Source organism: Lampetra fluviatilis, chromosome 73 (genome assembly GCF_964198595.1).
Source record: "Lampetra fluviatilis chromosome 73, kcLamFluv1.1, whole genome shotgun sequence".
Classification (NCBI taxonomy): domain Eukaryota; kingdom Metazoa; phylum Chordata; class Hyperoartia; order Petromyzontiformes; family Petromyzontidae; genus Lampetra; species Lampetra fluviatilis.
Genome location: NC_136347.1, coordinates 2591893 through 2600930, shown reverse-complemented (window position 1 = coordinate 2600930; position 9038 = coordinate 2591893). Strand labels below are relative to the sequence as shown.

The following is a 9038-nucleotide window of genomic DNA, read 5'->3' as shown; positions in this document are numbered from 1 at the left end:
TCGTGGTCGGGTCACCTACCCTGAGTTTTCACCCGAGGGCCCCCTAGGGGGGTTACCCCACGGTTTCTCAGGGCCAGGGAATTGGACAGGACCCTTCCCAGGCCAAGTAACACTGCGGCGCCGTGGGCGGATTTGAGATCGCACGACCACGGCGAGCTCAGAGAGCCCCGCAGTTAGAAACGCATACAAACACAAACACGGGTCAGCAAGGCAGATAGCTGGGATCAGGACCCGGGACGACTGATTGGTCGAAAGTTCAAAGGCCGGCGGGATCGCAAAAGAGCGGGAAATCCTAGGCTCAGGATTGGTCGAGAGACCAAGGCGGTCGGGACGGGGGCGCCTAGCCTTTGATGTGAATAGTTTAAAAGAAAACGCAGGGGCAGTAGGGAACTCTCTTCTTCTGGAGTTTGGACACGGAGTCAGCGACGAAGGAGTCATCGGGCGAGCCGCTAGATTGTCTGCAGGACGATCTGAGCGCCGCAAGGTCACCAAGGACTACAGACGGTATCGTGTTGCGCGCCTTACAACACCTCAGAGCGGAGAGTAGGATCCGTAGGAGAGGGTTAGTTCGGGGTAAGGACGAGTAGGAAAGCGGTTTAGCAGAGAGCGCAGCATAGAATAGGGCTACACGGCACCAGAGTGTGGGTTAGAAGCGCCTTGCTGGCCCGCACACACACACGGGTGGCTCGGTTGGTTAGCAAGGGCTAATAAAATCTCGAGCGTAGTAACAAAACCGTGTTGTTGGGTGTTTTTGGAACGTGGTATTAGCGTGCACTGCATTCGCGAGTGTGTGGTCGTTGTATGCATAAAGGCCGTGGTCTCTGTACGATTGTGCGGGTACGGAGGTGTGTGCGTTAACGCCCGGGGAGAGCACTTTTGTGTGTTGGCGTGACTACGCAGCCGTGTGAGAGGAGAATCGTCCTTGTACGATATTTGTGTTGACGTGCACGCGCGAGTGGGGGAGGGGACGAGTCGTTGTGTCGGCGTGTGCCCCGCTTGCGTGTGCTCGTTACTTGCGTAAGCTCTCGGCGTGCGTAATCGGCGTACCCCAGGTGCGCGATCGTAACGTGAGCGGCCAGCGCGGCGCAGAGCGGCGCAAGAGTGGGTATCGCGTGTGGAGCTGTATGGGTGTGCGCGCACGTTCACGACGTGTGTAACACAGGTGCGCGATCCTAACGTGAGTGGTCAGTGTTGGGTGAGTGCCGTGCAGAGCTGTGTGTGGGTGTGCGCGTACGTGGTTAACCATGCCTGCTACGCGGACCCGCGGTGGAGGGGAATCCTCGGGTGACGGCTCCCACACCCTGGGTGAGGAGCCTAGCGGCGGTTCGCTTAGCAGCGGGGGGGCGATTGACGATGTTAGTCCGGCCGTTAGTATTATCGAGGGAGGGATCTCGGGGGCTAGCGACCCCCACAATGACAATAAGTTTCAAGTTTCATTTATTAGGTATAGCCCTGTGAACCATGCGGCTCTTGAGTCGGGTGCAAACGCAAGAAACAAAATATGAACAGAGAACATCTTAAAGCGATGACGCGCAACAGAAACATCTTGGATAAATCAGCAAATCTTTTTAAAAAACGTATTTCAACGCTGTGTGCAAAAATCCCAGTATGATGCAAGTCAAACAATAACAACCATAAGACAATTTAGATTAACCATGTTTTCGAAATCACCAAAATAAAGCTATTAAAACAATGTAACAACAGTAATCATAGGAACTGTGATTCAAATGTAACAATAAACGATATACATAACATGGACGACTAAACTTGCAGCCATAGCTGGCAGCATGACACTCCCAGTGTAAGATGTGTGAGCGAGTCAGCGTATGTTGAGTGAGTCAGTGTAAGATGTGTGAGTCGGTGTATGATGTGTGAGTCAGTGTGAGATTAGTGAGTATCACGGCATCCTCCACGCCATCACCGCCTCCTTCTCGCCATCACGGCCTCCTTCCCGCCATCACGGCCTCCTCCACACCATCACAACCTCCTCCACGCCATCACGGCCTCCTCCACTCCATCACGACCTCCTCCACACCATCACGGCCTCCTCCACACCATCACAGCCTCCTCCACACCATCACAACATCCTCCACGCCATCACGACCTCCTCCACTCCATCACAGCCTCCTCCACACCATCACGACCTCCTCCCCGCCATCACGGCCTCCTCCCCTCGGCTCCGTCGGCTCGCGCCTCTCGCCCACCTCAAACGGCCCCCGCCAGCCACTGGGAGCGCTTGCCTCAGGCGGCCATCTTGCTCGGGGCAATGAAGAGACATCTGCAGCAAGCAATGTGTCAATCACCATTAGTGCGGCATATGAATAGGGACCACCCACACCAGAATATATGCGAGTGTGAATGGAGGAAGACCCCAGCTGCAGAGGTCGCAAACGGGGTTTGATTCCTTACCCGTACCCGGCCGCACCAGGGTCGCAAACGGTTACCCGTACCCGGCCGGGTACGGGTAACCGGGTATCGGGTAGGTTACGGGTACCCGGTTGCGAGCTCTGCCCAGCTGTCTCTGCTCACGAGTTCCAGTCAGCAGGGAGCAAGAGAGCGGTCCCCGGCAACCTCCAAGCGTCCCAGCTTGGACCCCACCCGGTGGGGGAGCAGGAACGGGCAGAGGGGCGCAGGGAGGCTGCCTCTGACGCCGCCTGTCGTGGAGGGGAGCCGACGAGCGCCCGGCTCTCTTACTCCTCCGACCACGGCGGCAAGCCGGGGTTGGCCCGCGGCGAGTGACGTCGAGCGTCACCTCCAAGTCGGCTGTCTTGTGAACGTAGCCCAGCAGTGGGTGGTGGACGCCAGTGAAGGCTTAACGTGCCTTCAGGGGGTGTGTGTGTGTTTGTGCGTGTGGCTATGGTGTAAGAGCACCGTGTTGTACAGATACATGCTGTGGTGTGAAAGCAGGCAATGGGAGTCTTTTCAAAATTAAAGTTCCATCCCTGTTAAAGCTCCTCGGTTTTTATATCTATTACTCTCTCATTAGGCTCCACCCACATTAAACACCACTAGTGGCGGAGCCATTGGGGGGGTAGGGTGGCACGTGCCCCCCCGATTATCCGATCGAAATCCCTAGTCGATCGGATCATTGGGGTTTATTAATAATAAATCGTCATTTTGCGACCCCCACTGACACTGTGTAGCATATTATTACGTGTCCGAGTCCATAATTGGCAATAAGTAACGGCAAAGCAGTTATAAGCAACTCACTGAATTGTGCGCAGTCGCGTATAGAGGCCACGACTTCCCTGAAGGCAAACACCTTCAGCGAGCGCGATGCCGATCAACACAACGCGCGGTTCGAATTCGACTAACAGGCCATGCGCCATCGCCGCACAAGCGTCGAATAAAAAGCAAGGGACAAGTCCCTTACTAACAACTCTATCATTTTTCATTGCTGGAGGGTTTGTGCCCCCCCCCCCCTACCTGCAAATCATGGCTCTGCCTCTGCACATGAGCGTGACTTGGCCGACGAAATATAATAGTGGCAGAAATGAAGAAATCGACAAAAAACGCTGCACTTGCTGGCCGCACGCGCCAGCGCAGCGGTTCAACCGGTCAACCCACCAGCGCCAGCGAGTGGCGGTTCGACCCCGCGTGCCCTCCCCCCCCACCCTGCATTACCCCCCCCCACGCCTTCACGTACACTGTCAACCAGCCCGGTCAGAGTCGCCTAGTCGCGTTGTTGCTGCTACTATCGCCGAGTATTCGAGACGACCCCACGTCCCTGCTCCTCCTCCCCTGCCAACAGCATCACAGCTGAGAGGAGGAGGTGAGGTTGTCTCTCTCTCGCCCTGCTCACGGAGACTGCGTCCCTGGGTCCCGACCGCAATTCTCGGGGTTCCATTTGGTTCATCGACTCCTCGTGTCTTTACCTTTGTGAGTGTGTGACGTTGTCTCTGTGTGTCTATCACTCAGTCTACGTGTCTCTGTGTGTCTATCACTCAGTCTACGTGTCTCTGTGTGTCTATCACTCAGTCTACGTGTCTCTGTGTGTCTATAACTAAGTCTACGTGTCTCTGTGTGTCTATCACTCTGTCTACGTGTCTCTGTGTCTATCACTCTGTCTACGTGTTGTCTCTGTGTGTCTATCACTCAGTCTACGTGTCTCTGTGTGTCTATCACTCTGTCTACGTGTCTCTGTGTCTATCACTCTGTCTACGTGTCTCTGTGTCTATCACTCTGTCTACGTGTCTCTGTGTCTATCACTCTGTTTACGTGTCTCTGTGTGTCTATCACTCTGTCTACGTGTCTCTGTGTCTATCACTCTGTCTACGTGTCTCTGTGTGACACAGATACACGTAGACAGAATGATAGACACACAGAGACACGTAGACTGAGTGATAGACACACAGAGACAACACGTAGACAGAGTGATAGACACAGAGACACGTAGACAGAGTGATAGACACACAGAGACACGTAGACTGAGTGATAGACACACAGAGACAACACGTAGACAGAGTGATAGACACAGAGACACGTAGACTGAGTGATAGACACACAGAGACAACACGTAGACAGAGTGATAGACACAGTCTGTGTCAGAGAGACAACACGTAGACAGAGTGATAGACACAGTCTGTGTCTATCACTCTGTCTACGTGTTGTCTCTGTGTGTCTCTCACTCCGTCTCATCACAACGTGACCGCTACGTCGGGCGGCTAAAACGAGCAGGGAGGTGGCGCAGTGGTGAACGAAGCAGCGTCTACACCAGGCACTCGACTCCAGGGGTAACTCCAAAGAAACGGAAACACAAGAATACTTATTCATCAACTGCAGATTAAATATGCGTATCCCTCATTGACGAAAGTGCAGCGTGCTGGAGTGATATAATAGTGATGACGATAACGAAACCATCACGCCGTGGGGGTTGAGTGGCCACAGACTTCCTCTTTTCGCTCAGTGTGGGATGGGTGACTCGCTGAGCTCAACGTTGTTGTGAATCTTGATTTGAAGCTTTCGTGACTGCAGGAATCCATGCTCTTTGGTTCTTTCGGTAAAGTCACGTAGGTATAAAATCAAATAAATCACGACGTTTCGGGCGCAACACAAGCGTCCGTCATCAGGTGCCAAAGCATGGTCTGTTGTTGAGGCAGACTGTTTTAAAAAGGGTTGAAATGGGTGTAGCCCAAGGGTCATAATGAAGTGGCCAGGGCTTGTGATGATAATGTGAGAAATTAACATGTATGATAGGAGAGCGGCCTCCTCGACGAGCGCATGGAAGTGGCTATATACCTACGTGACTTTACCGAAAGAACCAAAGAGTATGTTGTTGTGAATTTTACTTTGATCGGGTCTATCTCTTGCCACATAACCCAGCCCCGCGGTTCACAAGTCGCCTCACGCTTTCCTCAAGCAATTCTGCTCTGTCACACCGTCTGTTTCTACCCTCCAGCGGAATGAATGTCGGCTCACCCTGCCCGACTTTAACCGCTGGTGGTGAGTGGAGCGAGAGATGTGATGAGCCACTCTCTTCTGTGTTCAACAGGAGACGGAGGCACCATGAAGTGGCTCCTGGTCACAGCGATCATCTCCCTCCTGCGTGAGTTCACACCGAGAAGCACTCACCCAGCACACGTGGAGCGGTCTCCTTCAAACCCCTTTCCCACCGGCACAGCCGAGCCGTGCCAGCCCAGAGCCCTGACGGTCCTGGTGGTTTCCCCATGAAGAATCTCGCCCAGGGCCAAATACAGAATTAATAATGATCATTAACATGCATCCCGACCTGTTCATTGCGTGTGACATCAACGGCACGGCTCGGCTTCTGCTCATGGAAAAACAACCTGGCCCGCTCCCGAGCCGCACCGGGCTGGCTCGGTACAGTCCCAGCATGGGTCAGGTGTGCAGTGGAAAAGAAGTGATGTTGATCCAGCTGAGAGTCCATTGTGAATCGTCGTCACGATGACGTCGTGGCGATGGGGTCCCAGTGCCAGGCCCCCCGTGTAGCCGTGAGCGTCGGTGCCTTCCGTGGTCGCGCTGCGCTGAGACGCGTCCCCACACACCGCCCGTGTGACCACGTGAGCACTGACGGTGAGGGAGGCAGTCGTGCTCACTCACCAGCTGTGAGCGGTCTTCCTCTCAAGTAGTTGATGCTGAATGACGCTCATGTTAGGTCACTCTTCAGCGAGCTCCTCGTTTTGTTATTTACTGATGCTGCATCAGTATAAACGTGGCTGTTACAGCGCCGCTGTGTGTAACGCCTCTGTATAGACATCCCTTAGTATCCCTGCTATTACTGAGTGGACCTATGGTTGAGCACTATGAGGACAGTGACCAGTCTCTCTCTGTTTAGACATCCGTATTATTTGGTTCTGACTTCTGTCTGTCAAGACATATGTCATGAGAGTGACCGGTCTCTCTCTCCCCGTGTAGCTGTGACATCTGCTGTGAAGCTGCAGCTCTCCCTACCGGAGAGTGTGGATGTGACAGAGGGAGAGAACGTGACTCTTCCCTGCTCATTCTCCCCATCGTCGACCGTCTTGAGTGACCTCTACATCACGTGGGTCATGATGCCCACAGGTGACAAAGTAAGTAAGCACAGATGATATAATCAACGTGAGAATCTCCTTCCATGTCAACCCTGAATTTTCAACTCATTAACTGATGTATATATCGACATGTATCAGAGAGTAATAAAGTCATTTGGGGGGTAATGTTCCATAATAATAATAGTCACTTAATCACCCAGGAATGTCGCACCGAGTCTCAAGACCCTATTAAAGAGAAGGGTCTTGCCATTTGAGTTCGTGAGGGTTGGAAATCATGTTGAGATGAAACCGGAGAACCCAGAGAAACCACACCACACAAAGGGATAATGGGCAAAGCTCTACACGCAGACTCAATCCAAAGATAGAACCACTCTTTAACGCTATCTGTAAACCAAATCTACGTCTGTTTCACAAACTCCTGGATACCCTACAGCCCAAGCCTAAAACCTCTCGCATTCCCAATCCTAGTATTAAGTAAGCTCAACCCTGCTTGGCTATCAAGATCAGATGAGTTCAGGTTCATTGTGATTTGATTATAGTAGGATTGTGGTTCGTGTTACAATTTGTGTTTTGTGCCATTCCAGATCTACGACTCGCATCTTGGGAGTCTCTGGCTTGAAATAGCTGAGTTTGCGGGAGACAATGAGAAGGGTGACTGCTCTCTCAGGCTCCTCAACGTTTCCAAGAACCTTGGCCCCGTGCTTAAGTGCGATGTCATTTGTACCAGCTGTGGGATGGATGGCTTCCAGGTGGGACGAGAGGTGAAGCTGAACGTGACGGCTGCAGGTGAATGAGAGTGTGCTCACCACACGGTGGCGCTGTGACTCGCACCGTCGCTCGTGCAGCCGGTGGTGGGAGGGAGGTCAAGGGTCACAGATCAAAGGGTGGAGGGTGCAGAGCTGGAGCCTCACCTTACCATATTAATAAAAGTGTGCTGTATTTGGCCCTTACCCCCCCCCCTTCTCCAACCATTATATAAACGGAGTGGTAGCTCCTGCAATCTCTCATTTACTTGATACAGCTGTCGTGGCTGTGACGGTTCCACCTGAAGACGGAAGCTTGTGTTGCCTCCGAAACGTCGTGATTTTTATTTTATTTTACTTTTATTAATTTGAATGTTTTACCTACGTGACTTTACCGAAAAAACCTAAGAATATGGAGAGCGGTCGTTGCACAGAGAGGAGGCTCGGCAGATAATCTCCATGAGAGAAGTGAAGCCGTGTTGAGTGAGTCGTGTCTCCCTGCTGCATGTGAAACCGTGTTGGGTGAGTGGTCTCCTTGCTACACGTGAAACCGTGTTGGGTGAGTGGTCTCCTTGCTACACGTGAAGCCGTATTGAGTTGCTGGTTGAGGTGGTGGTGCTGGGTGCGAGTGGGGGTCTCGTTGAGCCCCCGCTCTGTCTCTGTGTCGGTGTTTGACACCGCCGTCCGTGTCTGCAGCTCCACGTTCACACGGCAGCACAAGTGGCACGACTGTCGCTCCTGAAGGGGAGACCTCCACCACACCAGTGGCCGACTGGTGGATGACGGTGCTGCAGACGATGTTGGCGATGGGCGTGACCCTGGGACTTGGGGCTGTCATCGTCACCTGCATTCTGCTTCCTCAGCAGTCTGGGAGCTCCCCCCACTCACGCAGGTGCCCCCCTCCCCCTGCCCTCTAGCCCAGGCTCCAGGATCACCCAGCCCCTCAGGAATGACCGTAAATGCAGGAAGCTTGGCTCAGTTCTCAGAGGTGGCAACTCTGACGCTGAATTGGCACCACTGAGACCATGGCGTCGTTTCTCGTGAACTGTGTCCAGGTGTTGCTGGGTGCAGGCACCGTGCGGTTTGTAAACTCGTGTTCTTGTTCCTCAGTGGCGATGGGCAAGCAGACGTGCACGGTGATGTGGAGGAGAATGGGCATCTACTGATCATAGTGAATGGACACAAGGGGGATAACGGAGACAAAGGCAGGGACGCCGTTTGAAGAAATCTTCTCTGGGCTCCCCCGTAACCACCTTGGCTGGCACGAGGAGCCGCTCTTACCCACAGTGCAATGCTGGAGTGCAGTGCTGACTACCTGTGCATCATGTTGTCTAAGCAATAGGCTGGAACAGTTCTGTTGGTCAAGTGACTGATGTTTCTTGCTTTTTCTAAAGTTTTGAAGAGTGAGCAAGGCGAGCAGGCCACTGTTGTATATATTGTGTTTAAAAATAAATTAATGTTATTTTATGAAATTATGCAAATTTATGAATGTATACAAATGTGTGCAATTGTGCTAATTAGGCTCGATTAATAGTTTGTATTATGATCAATAGGTGTGTGCGTGTAGTTACGTGTATTATGATTATTGGCTTGGCTTCGTTGCCTAGGGGTGTATTGCCAATCGTGATAATACAATGATTTGGAAGATCAAAGAATCGCCCAACTGCGACTGTGGAGAAGTCCAAACCATCAAGCACATCACCGATGAATGCTCCATCCATGCCCATCCTGGCGGTATCGCTGAAGTCCACACCGAGTCAACCACATCATTGGACTGGATGAGGAATCTTTGCATTCATTTATA

General features: G+C 52.6%; 1 long non-coding RNA gene across 1 annotated transcript; it reads left to right on the top strand.

Moving 5' to 3' along the window:
- Positions 1-3665: 3665 nt before the first annotated feature.
- LOC144953217 (uncharacterized) lies at positions 3666-6467 on the top strand. Its single transcript, XR_013640774.1, has 3 exons — positions 3666-3772; positions 5492-5545; positions 6376-6467. It is a non-coding gene; the product is annotated as an uncharacterized LOC144953217 (long non-coding RNA).
- Positions 6468-9038: the final 2571 nt, after the last annotated feature.